This window comes from Sphaeramia orbicularis, chromosome 7 (genome assembly GCF_902148855.1).
Source record: "Sphaeramia orbicularis chromosome 7, fSphaOr1.1, whole genome shotgun sequence".
In the NCBI taxonomy this organism is placed as follows: Eukaryota; Metazoa; Chordata; class Actinopteri; order Kurtiformes; family Apogonidae; genus Sphaeramia; species Sphaeramia orbicularis.
Window position 1 is genome coordinate 13,816,416 of NC_043963.1, and position 21,866 is coordinate 13,838,281.

Sequence of the window (21,866 nt, forward strand, 5' to 3'; positions counted from 1 at the left end):
TTGAAAAGATCCATTTTCATTTGTAATGATGCGGTCATTCTTTCCATAGTGTACACTTGTTTCAGTCTTTGTTTCCATTCTATTACCATTGGCGATTTGACACTCAAAAAAACAAAGCAAAAAAAGCAAAAAAAAAAAAATCTTGAATTAAGCAAAAAAAAATCTTGAATTAAGCAAAAAAAAAAACAAAAAAAAAACAAAACATGAATTAAGCAAAAAAAAAAAAAAAAAAAAACTTATATTGAGCAAAATAAAAAATCTTGAATTAAGCAAAAAAAAAAATCTTGAATAAAGTAAAAAAATCTTGAATTAAACAAAATAAAAAATCTTGAATTAAGCAAAAAAAAAAAAAAAAAAAAAAAATCTTGAATTAAGCCAAAAAATCTTGAATTAAGCAAAAAAAAATCTTGAATTAAGCAAAAAAAAAAAAAAAAATCTTGAATTAAGCAAAAAAAAAAAAAAAAATCATGAATTAAGGAAAAAAAACTTGAATTGAGCAAAATAAAAAATCTTGAATCAAGCAAAAAAAATTAAAAAATCTTGAATTAAGCAAAAAAAAAATCTTGAATTAAGCAAAAAAAAAAATCTTGAATTAAACAAAATAAAAAATCTTGAATTAAGCAAAGAAAAAAAAAAAATCTAATAATAATTCTATATTGTTAAAATTCGACTTGTTTTTCTTCAGATGTTTCGAGTTCTTCATGTTATTCAGACTTTTGCAGATGTAAACATTATCCTAATTTAATTTGACTTTTTTCACTGTTATTATTTTACCGGTCCGGCCCACTTCAGGTCAAATCGGGCTAAATGTGGCCCCTGAACTAAAATGAGTTTGACACCCCTGTTCTATGTGAAACCAAACTGTCTTTGAGGCGCTCCAGACATTTGAAAACTCTCCAGCCTGGCACACACACACATCAGCAGGTGAGTTTCGTGTTGTCTGATAAGGGTCTCGACCTATTCTGTGACACAATGGTTCAATAGAAAAGGAACAAATTCTTCCCCTGTGTGTCATCTCACTCAGACAAATTGAGGGCTCATGTAACATATCCAGATGCAGAAAAAAAAGCCTCATGGATCTCTAATCTGCGGCCAACACAAAGGCCATCGTTGTGGTTTGTATCTGAAAATTTAGCTCCATTTTTGCTGCTTCTAGCTTTGTGTATCCACTGTACATCCCAAAATAACATCAGCCCATCTGGTATTTACTGAGGTGTGAGGGCCTAACCAATGCTGCCTTCTATTATGATGCTCTATTTGAAGATTTATCCGATTAACAGATCATGTTTCAATGTATATTTGAGCCTATAGATGTGAAACAGTGGTCGGAACACTGGGTTTCGTCAGTGTTCTCCAGATAATTCCACTTTAACCTGTTGTACAGTGAGACTATAAAGACCTCTGTTGTCTTCACAATGTGTCATCACCATCTGTTTTCACATCTGGAACCCCGGCTCCCCATAGAAAAGCTGTCGAACATTATCTCATCTATATTTAGCAGGGGTATTATCAGCTGTTGTTGACATTCCCTCCTCTCATTACACTGTTATCACAACCTCACAACCTTTGAATTAATTAGTTGCCGCTCGTCAATTAGCCTGCTTCAGTAAACGCACCATGCCTGTCGAAAACACTTCAGACCTCAGAAATTCCACCGAGTTGAGGATAATTATCCGCTGGTTCAGCTTGAAAACTTACATTTATTTTGCAATAGGTGTCTTTGTTTACTTGTTTATAAGGCTGTCAACAAACAGAAAAGATGCACTGTAATGGAATTTGTATTTACTAAAATGCTTTAATGCTTTAAAATGCACTTAAATGATTTAAGTTGTATGATGTTACTACAGTGATCCCTTGCCAATTCGCGCTTTAAGTTCCGCGGTTTTAGTTATTTGCGGATTTTTCAGAAATATTCATCAAAAAATAAAAAATCAAGAAAAAATCGCGGAAATCCCCGCGAAAATCCACCCCACAGCAAACGAGAGGCCGCAGCTGCCAGCGAAACGTCAAACGATGACTCACAGCCTCCTGTAAGCAACACGAGAAACGCAGACGGCCCAGCAACCACTTACCCCGAGCGAGAGAGAGAGAGAACTGATTCGTTTCTTGTGCGTATGAGAGGAAAAGAGAGCTGGGAGTAGATGTGCGTGTGTACGTATACGATGGATAAGCATCACGAATGAAGAGAGGAGAGAGTACGTATCAGCTGTTAGTACGTATGCATGTGTGTGTGTGTTTTGTTTACTTTCTACATTCTTTTCTTTCAGATGTTTTACAGTACGTACATGTACATGTATCCGATCTATATATATGCATGTGTACATGTACTAATCATTGTTTTCTTTTATATATATCTCATTTATTTCATAATTATTACATTTGCAGTACTTATATACTATTTATAGATACATACGTACATGTACCTAGGTCTAGGATAGGCTCGGGGGGCTCTGGCTCCAGTTCGCGGATTTTCGATTTTCGCGGGGGGCGCCGGTCCCCATTAACCGCGAAAAATAAGGGATCACTGTATAAAATGTTAAGTATATTCTACTAATTTGTAGACATAGTTGAAAGTACGAAAAAGTTTAAGTTGAATGGAACTAAATCACTAAGTTTTAGTCATGACCACACCTTTTTGTCTTTGCATTGCATTGTGGGTATTGGGCATGTTGTTGAAAATGTGTTATTTTTCTGTGCAGGGGTTCAGCGGGGTTGTGGTGTTAGTGTTAATTTGGATTTAATGTGTGTATGGCAGTGTTTATTGGCCTTTTTGTGTTTGTTTTTGTATTTTTGTAGAGCTGCACCATGAGTCAGAGCCATAGGAAGAACTATGGCTTTCCTGTTCATCTAAAACTGTTAACATGCAGTGGAAATTGTAATGTCGCAGCAAATTAAAAGCACGTCTTGTACTGACAAATGACCTTGAGTAAATTTCCATTCAAGCTACAACATATTAAGTTGAATGATTTCATAATTATTCGAGTCAGTAATAGAGTTTTGAGTTTGATTAACTTAGAAAATGTTGTTTAATCAATGATAAATTAATCTGGTTGAAAATGAGAAAATTAGTCAGTGTAACCTAAACTGCTGACTTGAATGGTTGGATAGTGGGGTTGATTTTACAACAGATTTAAAGTACAAATAACTTGTCTTTTAGTGTTTTCTACTTTATAGTTTAAGTTCAATACTTTTAGCATTAAAGTTGAACCTACTTAAACCAATTGATTAGTCGATCATTACTCAAATCATTTAAGTGCAATCACTTGCCTCAAATTTTTTGAGTAAACTCTACTTATCCGGGCTTACAGTGTGTAAGAGAACTGGAAATTAAGGATTTGTGGAAGATGAGTGTCAAGCTTACCAAGCATGTGTTTTTTTGGGCTTTTTTTTTGTTTGTTTGTTTGTCCTTGGCCACCTCTTCTAGCTCCTCCAGGGGGACTCCAAGGCGTTCTCAAGGCCAGCATGTCCATGTGGGCCCCAGAAGGGTTACAGCTGGGCTGCATATAAGGGTCCCATGTGGGTTTGTCCGCAGTTTCCATAGTGACCCCATATGTGTTTGCCCAAATCAGAATCAGAATCTCTTTATTGTCATTGTAGCAAGTACAAAGAAACTGTCGTAAAGCTGTCCGGTTCAGTGCAAAAATTTACAGACAGACAACAAATATCAGTAAAGGGCACAGTTATTTACATAAAAAAAGTATTGCAAACTACAATATTTGTAAAACATAGAATTTAAGTAATGCAGATAACATGAGAAGCAGTGCAAATGGACTTTTCTGTGTGGAGTTTGCATGTTCTCCTCGTGTCTGCGTGGGTTCTTTCCAGGTACTGCAGCTTCCTCCCACCATCCAAACACATGCACTGATAGGCTAATGGGTTAATCTAAATCGCCCATAGGTGTGAATGTGACAGTGATTGTTTTTCTCTATATTTCAGCCCTGTGATGTACTGATGACATGTCCAGGGTGTACCCTGCCTTCACCCATAAGTACCTGGGTCATAATTTATGTTCATATACACTATATTACCAAAAGTATTTGCTCACCTGCCTTGACTCACATATGAATTTCAGTGCCATCCCATTCCTAGTCTATGGGGTTCAATCTGACGTGGGTCCACCCTTTGCAGCTATAACAGCTTCAACTCTTCTGGGAAGGCTGTCCACAAGGTTTAGGAGTGTGTTCATGGGAATTTTGGACCATTCTTCCAGAAGCGCATTTGTGAGGTCACACACTGATGTTGGACAGAAGGCCTGGCTCTCAGTCTCCGCTCTAATTCATCCCAAAGGTGTTCTATGGGGTTGAGGTCAGGACTGTGTGCAGGCCAGTCCAGTTCATCCACACCAGACTCTGTCATCCATGTCTTTATGGACCTTGCTTTGTGCACTGGTGCACAGTCATGTTGGAAGAGGAAGGGGCCAGCTCCAAACTGTTCCCTCAAAGTTGGGAGCATGGAATTGTCCAAAATGTCTTGGTATGCTGAAGCATTCCCAGTTCCTTTCACTGGAACTAAGGGGCCAAGCCCAGCTCCTGAAAAACAACCCCACACCATAATCCCCCCTCCACCAAACTTTACACTTGGCACAATGCGGTCCGACAAGTATTGTTCTCCTGGCGACTGCCAAACCCAGACCTGTCCATCAGATTGTCAGATGGAGAAGCGCGATTGGTCACTCCAGAGAAGGCGCCTCCACTGCTCTAGAGTCCAGTGGCGGCGTGCTTTACACCACTGCATCCGGCGCTTTGCATTGCACTTGGTGATGTATGGCTTGGATGCAGCTGCTCGGCCATGGAAACCCATTCCATGAAGCTCTCTGTGCACTGTTCTGGAGCTAATCTGAAGGCCACATGAAGTTTGGAGGTCTGTAGCCATTGACTCTGCAGAAAGTTGGCGACCTCTTCGCACTATGCGCCTCAGCATCCGCTGACCCTGCTCCGTCAGTTTACGTGGCCTACCACTTCGTGGCTGAGTTGCTGTTGTTCCCAAACACTTCCATTTTCTTATAATACATCTGACAGTTGACTGTGGAATATTTAGGAGCCAGGAAATTTCACGACCTGATTTGTTGCACAGGTGGCATCCTATCACAGTTCCACGCTGGAATTCACTGAGCTCCTGAGAGCGACCCATTCTGTCACAAATGTTTGTAAAAGCAGTCTGCATGCCTAGGTGCTGGATTTTAAACCTGTGGCCATGGAAGTGACTGGAACACCTGATTCTGATTATTTGGATGGGTTCAGTGAATACTTTTGGCAATATAGTGTATGTTCTATGATGTTGTGTTCTCCCCCAGCCCTGTAGGGGTGCTGTGCCCTTTTTTGTCCTTTTGTTTCCCTTGCAGGAGGAAGTGGATTGGTGGAGCCAGATGGACCACCATATTTAAATGGCCCTGGATCCAGCTGAAAGCTCTCTCCTTGCTCTCTGCCAACTCCCAGCTGTGGTTCCTGTGTGCGTTTTGATCGTCAGTTGTCGTGCGTCTGCGTTAGTTGGTAAAATTGTAAATACTTGTAAATAGTGCCTTTGTTTGAAAATTAGTCCTATTTTCTGGTAGGGGAGGGCGGCTCTGTTTTCACCTTTTCTCCTGTTTTTGGTGAGGGAGTTTAGGTTAGTTTAATGTATTTTATTTCTTGCATTTTGTTTTGGATTAGAGAATTTAGTTTGAACCTTGAAGAAGACTTTTTGTTTGTTGTTTTAGCCGAGCCCCCCCCTAACCCTCCTTTAGTTGTTTAATAATAAATATTTGAACTTTAGTTTTGGACTGACGTGTGTACTTGGGAATTGGGAGGGGACAAAGAGAGCGCATTATGTACATCCTGGTAAACCCCCAGGCCGGGACGTAACAGACCCTAGTGAGGATAAAGTAGGTTCTGAAAATGAATGAATGAATGATTGATCCTGACCAGATGCCCAAACCACCTCAGCTGGCTTCTCTCAATGTGGAGGGGCAGCACCTCTACTCTGAGCCCCTCCCAGATGGCCCGAATCCTCACCTAATCTCTAAGGGAGAACCCAGACACCCTGTGAAGGAAACTCATTTCCACCGCTTGGATCCAGGATCTTGTCCTTTTGGTCACTACCCACAGCTCGTGTCCATAGGTGAGGGTAAGAACGTAGATCGACCAGTAAATCAAGAGCTTTGCCTTTTGATTCAGCTCCTTCACCACCGTAGACCGATACAGCGTTTGCAATACTGCTGACACCATAAATTCTAGCTGCACATCAAAATATTAGTGATTTCAAAGGGGATACTTGTGCATAATCAGTAAAAAGTCTTACATGCAGAATATGACATTTATTCTTCCTCTTTGCATCTTTTCTTCATGCAGGGCCATCTTCCTTTAGGTTTTCTGAATAATAGTTGCTTCATTTATTTATTTATTTATTTCGAACATGCAAAGAAACAAAATAAAACAAAATGAAGCAAATTAAGACAAAAACAAAATAACATTTAAATGAACAGAAGCTTTCTTCAAGCACATACAAGTCTGAACTTTGCATGGTCGAAAAAGCAGTAGGAAGAAGTATAAACTTATTTAATCCTACCCCTCAGTGCTTTTACACCTTTATCACTAACTTAATACAAGAATTAAACAATGCAATTTTCCTAATTTTACCATCGAACCACAACAAATACATACTGCAGTAACTGAATTATACACAACAAAATGTTCATGGCAGTACAGTCACACAAACAGACTCAACAATTCAACAATTTTCTTCAATAATTACAGCATATTTATTAATACAACATCCATACATAAACAGGCCTCACTGTCATTATTAAATACTGTAATCTAATTTGTTGTCTTTGTTGTAATTTGTAGTCTATTACACTTTGAGAGTAACTAACTGTCCCATCACTGAACCACACTCAAGAATTAAATTTAATACCATGAAGATTACAGGAATATTGCAGAGCTCAGTCCAACTCAGTCTCCTTTTAAAAGCTGCAAATGTTTTGAAGTTTAAAGCCAGAAAACACTCCACTCCTCATACTACGATAACATATCTGAGAGAGTGTGAGTGTGAATGCTTTATTACTGAGTGTGCATATAAGATAAGTCTTCTAGTTTGATATGCATACGTGGATTCAGGAAACATCTCCCGCTGTGAATTGCATCTCATTGCGAAGCTTCTCAGGCAGTGAACTTCCACTCATGGGACTCCGCCTCAGGTGTCCAGCTGTGTCCTCAGGCTTTCATATTAAAGATGGTGCACAGCAATTACCCAATTTCTCTAGAGCTGATAAAAAAAAAAAAAAAAAAAATCAAGTTGGAGACCTTTTCTTCTGATCCACACATGCTTTCTGCTGGGTGTGTACGGTACAAAAAAAAAAAAAAACAGTTTGAAAGGTTTCCAATGAGAGATGGCATCATTTATAAATAAAACTGTGTCAAGGACATGTTTCCTTTGTGGCTGACTGTTGTTTTTTCCTCTGTTTTTCATTCCATATATGGATGAAATACTGGGTCATTTGTGAAAGTCAAAATCATGAGGTGACTTCTTTGCTCCACACCTTTCCACAGTGGACCCAGTGGACAGTGGGTAATTAGCAATTTGTTTAACGGCTAAAATTTGCTTAGAAGTCTTATTTGTGTCTTTGTGCATAAGAAATCAATCTAAGTGAATCCCCAAAGGAACTTTGTGTTGGTAAATGGAAGTTCTGCAAATTTACAGGATTTCAGTTCTGGTGCAACATGTTGATGTTCATATGAACTATGTTTTCAGGTCAAAAATGTCCAATTTCATCACAATTAATGCTATATTTTCATGTCACAAATGGCCAAGTTATATTTGAAGTGAATTTACCTGAAAAACAAATATTCTATTCTTTTAGATTCCCCAGTTTTTCTTACAAGATTCTATCCTACATATCACGTTTTATTTTTACAGGTTGCAATATGGAGTATGGTGCTGATCCATCCTGCTTATGTTACGCCAATACATACATTAAGAATGTCACACGTCGCTTTTGTCAAGCCTGCAACCAAACGTTAGTCTGGTTTTGTCTGTCTTTCATGTTGTTTGTCACTTCCTGTTTTATTTTCCCTCATGTGTCTTGTCTGTCGTCTTTACTTCCCTTTCCTGATCGTGTTCACCTTTCCCCTGATTACCCGACTCCGCCCTGATTTGTTCCACCTGTGTCTCGTTGTCTTCCCTCCCTTTTGTGTATTTAAGTCCTGTCCTTTCTCCCAGTCAGTCACCAGTTTGTATTCTCTCGTAGATACTTACCAGCGTTCTGATCCTGTCTGTTTGTCTGCTTTCCTGTTTTGCCATCTCGTTTTTGCCTTTTGCCTGCTCCCTGTTGGTTTTGTCTGCCTCTACCTGCCTTCCTGGTTTTGACCACCTCGCCTGACTTTTTGGTACGTGAGTTTTCGTCTATCCCTTATGTCCTGTTGCCTGGTTGCTAGCTTTCCCGTGTATGACCTGTTTCTGTCACTGACCTCCCTCTGCTTTTCCCTAGTCGGGGAACCGGCACTTAATACTGAGCCGAACCGAGGGTTCACGTCCTCGGTCCGGAGGACGGATCCGAGGAGGATTTCATATACCCCTGTCCTCAAGATCGTGTTACTCATTATCATTACCTACCTGTTTGTACAATCGGTGACTAATAAATCCTGTGAACTTTATTTTCTGTCTCCGTGTTCTGCATTTGGATTCAGTGCCCGTACTTGTTGCATTACAGCTTTTTAAATCAACAGTTTTCTAATAAGCATTTTTATAAAGAAATGTTTATGTATTTATTTATTTGCACAAAATAAAAACAGCAATGGAAAAAACAACATTCAAACAAGTAACAAAATGGTGCAGGACAGGTTCGAAGCCAAAAAAGAGGACTTATATGACTACCTCCCCCAAAATGAACAATACACAAAAAAAGAAATAAAAAATACAATATAACTGACATAATAAAGTAAAAACAATAAAAATGTAATCCACATTACAAATCATCAAATACAAATCAAGTGATATACAGTCTCACATTTTTTCATGAATTAAAGTCCTTTTCAGATGCTTTTTAAACAATGATAAATAATTCTATATTGTTACTTACTCTTTAGTATGATGATAAACTATACAATAAATAATTCTGATCCTAGTTTTTGCACAGGGATCATTTGTGGAAACGGTGACATGGCTGCCGAGCATCAGTATGATGGGATCTGTAACAACCATGTCACATCCGTCCACTGCCACATTTTGTGTTTTTGTGTCAGCTGTTATTGTTTTAGATCCACAATACTAACATTTATGAATAAGAGGAGAATTAGCAATAGTAAGTATATAAGTTTATTCCTAATAAAGTACTGGTACTGACCAGAGCATCATGGGTAATGTCACGTCCGTCCACCAGCAAAAGTTTTCACATACATGTGCTATTCAAAATCCAATATTTCTGAAATATAGCTTCCACTGTCAAATAATATCAGTAGTCTGTGCACAAATGTATTGGCATTATTTCAACACAGTTCTATGCATTTCTTACAACTTCATTTTTTTTACAAAAATGGCCACTCATTTGACCCCTAAGTAAATTTTAGCCAGTTAAGCATCCATTTGAAGTTATTGCGTGTAAACAGCCAAGGAAACTGTAGGGAAAAATAGACCCACTCCAAAAGGTAAAACTCAAATAATAAAGTCCAAACCCCAGCGAATTTCCACCCAGATCTTTCAGGGGCACCAAACGGCTGCTTTGGGTTTCAGGTCATGCCTGCGATGGATTTTTCTGGCTGTTACAGTCACTAAGAACATGCCTCACCTGCCAAGAAGTGGATGAGAAATGGAGCTGTTGGACCTACAACAGCATAAAACAACTATTTATATCACCACTGGTTTCACGGCTGGATTTATGATTCTTTTAACCTGTCTCTCCAAAAGGCAGTGCTGTCTCGAGCTCAGACATTATAAAAACCTATTATACTCTGTTGAATTCTGTGAAGTCGTGGATTGGCACAAATAAAAAGTGTATGTACTGCAGCAGACTGTCTTGAAAAATAGCTATCTTTTACTAGTGTACTTTTGACCGTATTCATTATATGTTGGAAGAAAATATGCTCAGTACATTGCTACATCTGGGTACTTCTATGAAAAATTAAAAAAATCAAACCAGATGTAGACTAATGTTGTGAAGCAAGTTTGGAAGCACTTTGGGTCTATTTTAAAAATAAATACTTACTGAGAAAAAAGAGAAACTATTTTTCAGATAAAACACATTTTTATATTATTTTGCATTATTTTTAATACAAAATCTGCATGTAACAGTCAAAAGGACATGAAAATTACACGCTACTATTTAAAAAAAAAAATATATATCTATTTTCTCACAGGTGCATTTTGGGAATTGAACTAATTATGCAAAGCGGAGTGTTTCACAAAAATGACCACTGTTGCAAAATCATTCGCGATTTATATGTGACTGAAAATTGGTATTAGAAATATTTGCATATTTGTGCTGTTCTTAAATGATTGTCTGTTGTAAACTGTTGACATAGTCATGGAAAAAATTATTAGACCACCCTTGTTTTCTTCAATTTCTTGTTCATTTTAATGCCTGGTACAACTAAAGATACATTTGTTAGGACGAATATAATGATAACAACAAAAATAGCTCATAGTAGTTTAATTTCAGAGCTGATATCTATCATGGTTCCATGGTTTTCTTGATAATAACCAAAATCACTTCAGTTCCTACATCAATATCTATGGCATTGTACTGACAAAAACAGTGCTTTTAGACATTCCATGTTTTCTTTTCTGTCTGTTTTAGTCACATGATACACACAGGAGTTAGTACTTGATTGCATAACCATTGTTTCTGATGAACTTTGTGTTCGACACCTGTGGTCTACATGTTCCACTGATCTACACCATAAAAAAAAATCCAGTTGTTTTTACGGAAAAAAACAACAACAAAAAACTGGCAGCTGTGGTTTCCAGAACAACACTGTAAAAAACACATCCAACTGTAAAAATATTTACGGAGTAACATGTAGATTTAACATTTTAAACATGTAGATTTAAATGGACTGCACTTATTTAACACATTTTCTCCACCTTCATGTTGTCCAAAGCACTTTCTAAAACCACCAGGTCCAACTGGGAGCAATTTAGGCTTCAGTGTCTTCCATGGACGCTTTGACATATGGACAGTCAGAGCCAGGATTCAAACCACCAACCCTTTGGTTATTGGACGAGCCGCTCTACCAACTCTACCAACCCATTAATTTACAAATTTAAAATGTTACATTGTTAAATGTTAACTTAACTTAAAAAAAAAATAAAAAAAAAAAAAAAAAAAAAAAAAAATATATATATATATATATATATATATATATATATATATATATATATATATATATATATAAGCAAATAGGCCATTATGTCAACATTATGGTTCAATTTACAGTTTTATTTCCTAAAAACAATAGAAATACCTCATTTCTACACACAAATCTGGTTTTGTTAACATACTCTTCCTGTAAAAACTACAGCTATATTTGATTTAATCGTTAACATAAAAATCTTTTCAAACAAACAACTTTGCATTGTATTGTCACTTACAGTTTTTTTTATGTTGCAATTGTACAACTTTTTGGTGTTGATTCTACAGTCATTTTTTACAGTGTATATTTTCTGAAAATCACATCCAGAAGGAACAAAACTGATTAAACAAAAGTGTGGACTTTTCTACAAGCAAGTCCAACATCTGTGCCAACATTTGACTGCACACAAACAGCAGCCGCTCATATATGCATGTGTAGGTGCTTTTTTTTTTTTTAAGCACAGCTGTAGCACTCACCTCACGCTGGCTTTAATCGAATACATTGTCGTACGAGATTCATATCCATTCCCTTCCCACACTATCGGGCCCCACCTAAATGGCTCCTTTGTATAAACAGCAAATCTTTATCCTGGAATATAGATCAGAACAGCTAGAAAGTGAAATCGCACTGATGAAAAAAAGGGTGCGGGGAAAAGAGATGGATTTAGTCATGAATGTGAATAAGCACAGAGGGAAATGGCACAGGTTAATAACAGGGATAAATCACATCTTTCTCACAGCTTGGGGCTGTGGCTTGTCGATCTTTCTGTGTCTTAGTCATCTCAGCTCTCAAAGACCTGACAAAAATACAAACGCATAAATAGAGGAGACAGAGATCTCAGGCAGCAGTTTTGACCTTGGTTTTCACAAAATCAAACCAACAAAGTGACTTGGATCCACAGGCAGGCAGAGCACAGGCGTTCATACACACTTGTCTTTTTCTGAACTCCAGAGCATTTTTGTGTAGTTATTTCAGAACTGCGGAGTAAAATTGGATACGAATAACGAACGTAATTCATAGTGCGCGAAATACTTTGTCTTTTTTAGGCAACTTTGTTATTTTTCGCTAAAAAATAAGAATAAAAAATTGCATGGAGGCCTCGTTTCCCAAAAAATGTTGAAAAGTGTTCACACCAGACACAGTGCGACTATTTGATTACACTCATATAAATAGGCCTCTGCACACTGTATGATTTCTTTACGTTCCCAAGTCAGATGCTACCCAGGTCAATACTCAACCTCCCGATTAATTTTTCATGACCAAGGATTCACAGGTAGCAAATTTCACAGCTCATCATTGCAAAGATTGTGTTTCAAGCAGGAGTTAGCTGGAAACACAATAGCTCTGTAGAGATGTGATCTCCTCTGGGGTAACTGAGGTTAATAACGATAATATGCAGTGGCTTTCTTGGGTCTTGGGGTCAGGCTTTGTGTTCTCAAAGTGGCAACGATCCACAAAACAGATTCATCAAGCAGATAAAAATTGAGTGATTCATGCGGGCATATAGCCAATAACCCTCCTGTGACTGAGAAGTGCACGCTGTTACAGAAGAAATAGCCTGATCTGCTTGTAAATAAGAAGCAGAATCTCATTTCATATTATCAGACTTCTAAGTGATTTTTCAGTAAAGTGTGTAGGGTAGCTGGCTTGATTCACAATCAGACACTTTGGGAAAAACTTTCCTTCTTTGGTGTTTATTGTATTCACAGAACATCCCAGCCTTGCAGAGGTGTAAATATAGGCGGTGGAGGTAGTGTGGATGTATGGGAGCTGATGTGGTGGTGGTGGTGGGGTTCGAATGGGCCCCGTGTGTGAGATTTAGATCGACACCTGGGAAATACACCTGTGCTCGAAGAAGAACTTACAAGATTGAATTAAACATAGTGTTATATATCCCCTTCAAAACCTATCCCCACCAAGGTTTTCTTTCATATTCAACAGCCGTGATCTATATTTTATGGTTCATGTAAAGTATAACTAGTAAATAAATAATGCCACCGTAGAACCTGACACATGGAGCTTCATGCAAGAACACATTCATATTCTTCACTGAACTTTCTGTCACTTTTTGTTTAGTACCTTATATGAGAATGCCATTTCAGTTTCGGCTAACGCTTCAGAAAACGGCGTAAATTACCTGCATAAATCTGATGAATGCACCAAAGTAGCCAAAAGCAGAGTCAAACAGAAGGGTAAGTTTGTTTACTCTAGGATAGTAGTTTGAATTGTGGTTTGTTTAGTTGCCTTGTGGGTTGAAAATGCTAGTACTATTCTTGGAAAATATGTATATTTTAATGATATTTCAGTGAGTCACAAAACGTTATATTGCCTCAGCACTTTTTTTTTTTTTTTTAATCTCTTTCATATCTCTGCTCTATCTCCTTTGTATTTTATTTGTTTGTGAAAGTTCCCATATCATGAAAATGCACTTTTATTGTGTTTTGAAGTGTATATATAATCTGTGTGGGCTAAAATAAAAGCTATGAACTTGCTCTTCTAGTGCCACCCAGAGCCATATAGAAAGAGAGTTGCGACACGCTTTGATGTCGCCGCTACAGTGATCACATGGTTCGTGTAAGCCTCAATAGTTCCAAACAAACGGCACTCTGTCATGTTCTTCTATGGGACAGACAGCAGCGAGTGCGTTATTGCAGATAAATATCAAAATAAACCGCACACAAGTTTATTTCAAACCACTGTCGCACTTTGTTTGTGTCAGTTATGTTTTTGAGTAGTGGGGTTGACCACTGAAAGGACTGAAATTTTAGCAAACATTGCACTACTTCATATTCAAAATTATATCTACCTTTTTTGTGAGTAGGGATGTAACGATATGAAAATTTCATATCACGGTTATTGTGACCAAAATTATCACGGTTATCGTTATTATCATGGTATGTTGAAATTGTGCTCAAAATGTTCAAAAAGTACTTATACATACACACACTGAAATAATTTAACCAGTTGTATTTGCAAAAACAAAAATCAACAACAAAAACCCAAATAAAATAATTGGCACAATGCACTTTCTCTTGGCAGAAACATTCAAGTATTAACCATAAAGGGTCTGAGCCTGTTGTGGCCGTTTTTCAGTACTTTTGATTTTGCCTTTATATACTATATAAAGAAATGTTTACTATACCCATGTTTGGTATCTTTTTTTTTTCAGCACAACTTAATTTATATCAACTGCCTTTTATTTTTTCACTTTAACCTACTATATCAACATAAAAGACCAGAAAACACACAAAAAATATAAAATCCGATTTGAAAAATGTATATATTTTATTGCGTAAATAACACACAGATGCTTAACAAACCTTTTCAAAGACTTTCAAAGTGAATATTGGTTCCAAGTATTAGGTATAGAAAATTAAAATTGTAATAAATTAAAACTCTACTCAAATATTTGACATTAAAGCATTTCTTTACATAGGCATTTTCTCCGGAAAAGTGCAGTAATCAAACACGGTTATCATGATAAGTAGAATTTAAATGGTAATACTAACCGTTGGCAATTTTACCGCGGTTTATCGTTATACCAGTAATCGTTACATCCCTATTTGTGAGTAGCTTGACATACCCTAATCACCAGCTCAAATCCACCACTGAAACCCTCGACATGCCCTGATCATGAGCTCACTGCTTCTTGACATAGTTAGCTTCGTAACTACAGCAAGTAGGTTTACGAAATGAACGCAGGACAAATAAAACTACTTACAAGTATCACATGCTGTTATGAAATGTTAATAAATTACAAGTAGAATAAAATAACTGACAAAGTCGACCCATATTTCTACTCGCAGTAGCCTAATTGACACTAATTAGCACATGACCTCAGCTGACAAACTTAACCAAACACCACCAGGTTCAGCAAAACTACTCAAATAAAACCCCCTGATAACCAAATTTGTACTTTAGAACCTTTGGAAGTCCATAATTTGTTTTGATAGTGGTTAAATCTCAACAGCTGGCAAAGTCAAGCTAGCTAACTATTGGGCTACAGCTGAAAATCAAACATAACGGTTGTATATGATATAAATTTATACAAACACATAGCAAAGAAAACAGAATTTACAAAATAAATGTCCGCTAATACAGGAAATGCACTTGATAATTTGAAAGATGACAGTATCTTATTAACTTACCGCTGGAGTTGCTACATCAGCAGCAATAGAAATGAATGTGCTTTGATGATGCGCTACTCAGTGTTCGGAACTATTGGCGTCTCCATAACCTGGAAGTAGGTCCATATTTTGGTCCAACATTTTAATGCAATGGGAATCTATGGAAGTGTTGCAACCTTGTTTTTTCTGCTAATCTGATGTCACCAGCACAAGAAGGTCTTCAGACAAAACAAGAAAAAAAATCCTATCATGGGGGTCAGTCACATGACTTTTTGTTGTGGCCGCCATCTTTAGGACCTAAAGGACAAAGGGGATGTGCATTATTTACTGCAGTCTGAGGAAATGGTAAATGGTCAGCATTTACGTATATAGCGCTATTCCACACTTGTATGGTGCCCAAAGCGCTTCACAAATATTTACAAATTCACTTTCACCATTTCGTCAGGCTACAGGGTTCGGGACACTTCGACATATGAACTAGTGACGTGATGTTCATGAATGAATCAAATCTTTTGAACGGCTCTTTGAAATGAACGATGGGAACAAGGTCTTTGTAAAGAGCTGTTCTTTTTTTTTTTTTTTTAAGGAGGGAGTGTCCGATTGCCTGTCAGTTTACCAACACACTGTTCTTGTTCTGAGAATTGCACTACAGTTCAGGTATTTAAGTAATTGCAGTGATTAATCTCTGTTGTGTTTTGTGCAATTTAAATAAATTTTTCAATTTTTTAAATAAAGCTTTATTTACTTACTTGCTAATTTTTTCTGTATGTTTACACACACACATTTATTGTTCTTGTTTTGAGGAGAATAAAATGTTTTTTCATCAGAAAATGTTTTATTTTCTTCTTCATTTTTAGGCTACAGACTAGTCCACATAATGTACCCTGATGTTTTTTTTGTCACATTCCAGCATTTGCCTAATGTCACCTCTCATGTCATGTATTTAGGCCACACATTTGAACTAACTATTCTTTTTTATGGTAAGATAATATTGACTGCCGCGCCAATTACACACCTTTAAAATGTAATGTCAATCATCACATGTAGCCTATTTAGTCATTAAAACATTGGTGTTTCAAAATAATGTAAAAAAACATAAAGAGACAGTCTTTTAAACGGCTCTTTTCAGTGAACGGCTCCCTTCAAAGAGCCAAAAGTCCCACTGCTAATGTGACGGTTGGAGGCAGGATTCGAACTACCAACCCTTCGGTCATTGGACGCTTTACACCAACAGAGCCACAGCCACCAACGAAGAAGAAACACAATTTCACAGGTCCATCCAGTCCATAGATCCTACAAACCACTCCATGCGAACAAGAAAAGTATAATACTAACTTCCCAATCAAATAATTAATTTAATACAGTCAGACTTCAAAGGAGTAGACTAAGCTTTATTTATAAATAGCTCATCTCTGCTGAGGAACTGCAGCGGCGTGAGCTGGGCGGACCAGTTACACTTGATTGGATATCCCTCCTATCAGTCACCTCTGGGATGCTTTAGGTTGGCCAAGTTAGGGTGTCATCAAAAGGTTTGACAAATTAGTCTGTCAATTGGTATCACCTGTAGAGAAGTTCAGTTACAGAGGATATCTGAGAGGAAAATGGAAAAAAACCACCAACATTGAGCTCAGGTTGGACAAATATGCTGCTGTTTCTGTGTCTTTGTGGATTTTTACGTGTGTTTTGGACCTAAATTCTTTGACTGGATTATATTCACTGGACTGTTATGAGAAAAAACCGGACCATATTTGTTGGGATGGATGGATGTTAGACCTGCAGACAGCCTTTAAAAGTAAGAAAAAACACATTTATCACATTGGCTTTTCTGGAAAACAGCCTTTATTGTATGTGGTGTTGCTGTGCACTTCAGAATGGTTTACATTATATATTTGGAAAGATGAGTTTGTTAGGTTTATGCAGCAAGTAGAGGTGGCATTAATGCAGGAGCTGTGGACATGAATGGTTTAAAATAATAATGTTTACATCCCGGGATGTAAGATGATTTAAAGGGTTGGTGATGAAATAGCTGTGATTGACCTCTGCAACGTGATGTCATGACTTGCATAAATATACACGCCACTTTTTTAATTGGCGTGTTCATGCCGTTCTTAGACTGTGGTCAACCAACCCCTAGTGTTTTCATGTGCGCTAGTTATCTGATAATTAGGTAAAGGAAGTTGGCTCCTACAATGTTTTAAGGCATTTTTATTATTATATTATTATTATTATTATTATTATATTATTAGTATATATTATTAATATACTACTACTACTACTACTGATAATAATATAATATAATAATAATAAGAATACTACTAAATAATAATAAATTTTCCTCCATAAGTATTTCACGAATTTGCTATTTTTGATATTAGGTACTTCATATACTATTAGCACAAACACTATGAACTACTTTTACTATGTACTTTTGTAGTAATCATACTCCAAAATTCCGTTACAGGTTACACATGTTTTCGTCTGAAATAGTGTTGAAGACTAAATTCAATGATGAATGAAATTAATTTTTCCATGAAGTACCCCAGGAGTCTAGTATATTTGGTAGTATTACTTCATATACTATTAGCACAAACACTATGAACTACTTTTACTGTGTACTTTTGCAGTAATCATACTCTTAAAATCTCTCCCAGGCTGCAAGTGTTTTCATCTGAAATAGTTGTAAAAGACTAAATTCAATGATGAAGAAAATACATTTTTCCAATAAGTACCTCATGAATCTGGTATATTTGGTATTAGAAACTTAATATACTATTAGCACAAACACTACGAACTACTTTTACTGTGTACTTTTGGAGTAATCATACTTCAAATCCCTTCCATGGTACAAGTCGCTATTTTCGTCTGAAACAGTGTTAAAGACTAAATTCAATGATGATGAACACAAGTAATTTTTCATATTTGGCATATTTGGTATTAGAACTTCATATACTATTAGCACAAACACTATGAACTACTTTTACAGTGTACTTTTGCAGTAATCATACTCCAAATTCCTTCCAGGCTACATGTGTGTTTCACCTGAAATGGTGTAAAAGACTAAATTCAATGATGGATAAACTTAATTTTTCTAAAAAGTACCTCATGAATCTGGTATATTTGGTATTAGTACTTCATATACTACTAGCACAGACACTATGAACTACTTCTATTGTGTACTTTTGGAGTAATCATACTTCAAACTCATTTCCAGGCTACAAGTAACTATTTTCATTGAAATAATGTAAAAGACTAAGTTCAATGATGCATAGAATGAATTTTTCAAATAAGAACTTCATGCATCTGGTATATTTTGTATTAGTACTTCATATACTATTAGCACAAACACTATGAACTACTTTTACTGTGTTACTTTTGGAGTAATCATACTCCAAAATCCCTTTCAGGCTACAAAAGTGTTTCATCTGAAATGGGGTAAAGACTAAATTCAATGGTGGATAAACTTAAACGTAATTTTTCCAATAAGTACTAATGAATCTGGTATTTTTTGGTAGTAGTACTTCATATACTATTAGCACAACACTATGAACTGTCATGTTTAATGAAAAGAGAGAGGGAGAGAGACACAGGCAAGGGCAGAGAATTTAAAAAGGTTTTACTGTTCTACAAATTAGACAAGTTCACTAGTTTTTTTCATTTCAAATTGTAATTATTGAAATGAAGGTAGGTCTTAAGTTGAGCTATGTGACAATCTGCTGAGGTATGTAGTGGTATATTACATATAATGTTTATGCTTCATAAGATAGGGGTAGTTTTTTGTTTACCTTTTATTGATAAATGAATTACCTAATTTTTACAGGGTGGGGAAGCAAAATTTACAATGAACATTTAGTTGTTTTTTCTCAGCAGGCACTACGTCAATTGTTTTGAAACCAAACATATATTGATGTCATAATCATACCTAACACTATTATCCATACCTTTTAGACACTTTTGCCCATATGAGTAATCAGGAAAGCAAACGTCAAAGAGTGTGTGATTTGTTGAATGCACTCGCCACACAAAGGAGATTTCAAAATAGTTGGAGTGTCCATAAAGACTGTTTATAATGGAAAGAGAGAATGACTATGAGCAAAACTATTATGAGAAAGTCTGGAAGTGGAGAAAGCAACAAAATCGTACCAAAGCTTTTATTAAAGCTCTCAAATCCAAAATCCTAAAGGATCCAACCAAATCCATGAGAAAAATGGCAATTGAACTTGAGGTAGACAACAAGAGCGTTAGAAATGCAGTAAAATATGATTTGAAGTTAAAATCTTACACAAGAACACCAAAACACTTGTTGACAACAGCAACAAATCCAACTTTAGCAATTTTTGGGAATCATGTTTATGGCCGCCTTCTAGCCCAGATCTAAACCCTCTGGATTCTGCTATTTGGGGCGTTTTAGAACATGCTACCAATAGAACATCACACAGGAATGTCGACTTTCTTAAAGATACTATTAAAGAAGAATGGGAGAAGTTATCACCCGAATATTTGAGGAACACTTGCGCAAGTTTCAGGAAGCGTGTGAAGGCAGTTATTGAGAGAAGGAGGACACATAGAATAAAAACATTTTCTATTATGTCAGTTTTCTTGTGGCAATAAATTGTCATGACTTTCAATAAACTAACTGGTCATACACTGTTTTTCAATCCCTGCCTCAAAATATTGTAAATTTTGCTTCCCCACCCTGTATATCTGGAAGACAGTATGAACCTTTACAAGACAAAAAAATGTGTGTACTGTGTTGTCAGCGTTGTATAGATTCTGAAAGTCTCTCCTGATTATTATGCCCTTTTTTTGGCTTTGAGCACCTGCTCCCCAAATTGTCTGCACGTGCCTGAGTAGCTTTATGTTTTCGATGGCTGTCACGGTACTTCACTCTCTAGTACTCTGAATGTTTTCCAACTGATTCAAGTACAGTTTCTTTCCCCAGGCAGTTGTTCTGTTGAATGCCAAACTGAAACAGAGGAATCATCTGTCTACGTATACTGTTGCACATAAGGGTGGAATAAATATTTTTACCTCCTCATGTAGTGATTGTGACAGTGTGATTTATTCTTGACAGATAAAGGGTAACTGGGACTCAGTATGTAATCATTGAACATGGTCAAATGTGATTACCAGTGTGTATTAGGAATGAGTCTGAAAGCAAGATTATTCCAACTTTATGGACAACAGTGTATATTTGCACCCACATGTCCATCCTGCATTTGTACTATTGCTTTTTTTTTTTTTTTTTTTTTTTAATTTAATACAGCACATTTGCTTTATACTATTTTGCTCTTTTTACCTCCACCAGGAGGTATTGTGATCGCTTTGCTTGGTGTGTTTGCGTGCATGTTTGTTTGTTTGTTAGCAAGATAACTCAAAAAGTTATAAACAGATTTTCAGGAAATTTTCAGGAACTGTTGATACTGGCACAAAGAAGAAATTATTAAATTTTGGTGGTGATCGGGGGGGCATATCTGTCTTGATGGAGGTCTGCGTTCTCCGAGTGCTTTTCTTGTTTTAACTTCTATTTTTTGGTAGTGTATGAGATCCAAAGATAAGAGTCAAATAGATGGGGTTAAATCTATAAAGCTGATTCTGTTTTAACCAGTAACAGTGTTTTCCAATGTAAAGTAGGTGGTGATGTTTACCTCGCACTACGGATGTAACGATTTCCGATAAACTGCATTAAAATTCCTGACGGTTAGTATTAACATTTAAATTCTAATAGAGGGAATGCACATACATCACTTCCCCTCTGGGCCACGCCCCTCTAAGTCAGACTGAGTGGCAAAAACAAACCGGCTCAACATGGCCGAGTATCACAGTAACTACAGCGAGACCGGGAAAAATGTGGAATATAACATGAAATTAAAGACAGTTGGACTGAACATGGATCCATACAACCTACCAAACAACAAGTGGTCTACGAACATTGATATGTGGATGGAAATCACGTATCCTGACATTTATATGAACCTGATTTCAACACCGGGAAAATCCACAATGCTAAGGCTGAAAGCATACAAAAGACAAAGAGTTGTTGACATCCTCGTCACCGTTAATTAGAGGATTACAGCTGGTGAGTGCTTTCAATTCAACATACTATTGTTTTTGAGGTTTTGTGTCAGTGCAGACGTATTTTCTTGGTGGTGATTTCCAAGGTAAAGGCCCAGCAGTAGTGCTCACAGTTCACTACTGATTTACTGGAGTTGAACTCTTAGTATTGACCCAAGTGAGTGGATGATCTACTGGTACTGTGGAGATTTAAGTAGAGTTAACATCAAATACTTGAAACAACACAGCTACAACAGCTTTGTGCTAGAGTACCCCCTTATTTGGAAAACTAGGTTAGCCTCAGTTTAAGCTAGTTTACAAATCATGTAGAGCACAAGGTTCATAATCACAACTGAAGACTAAA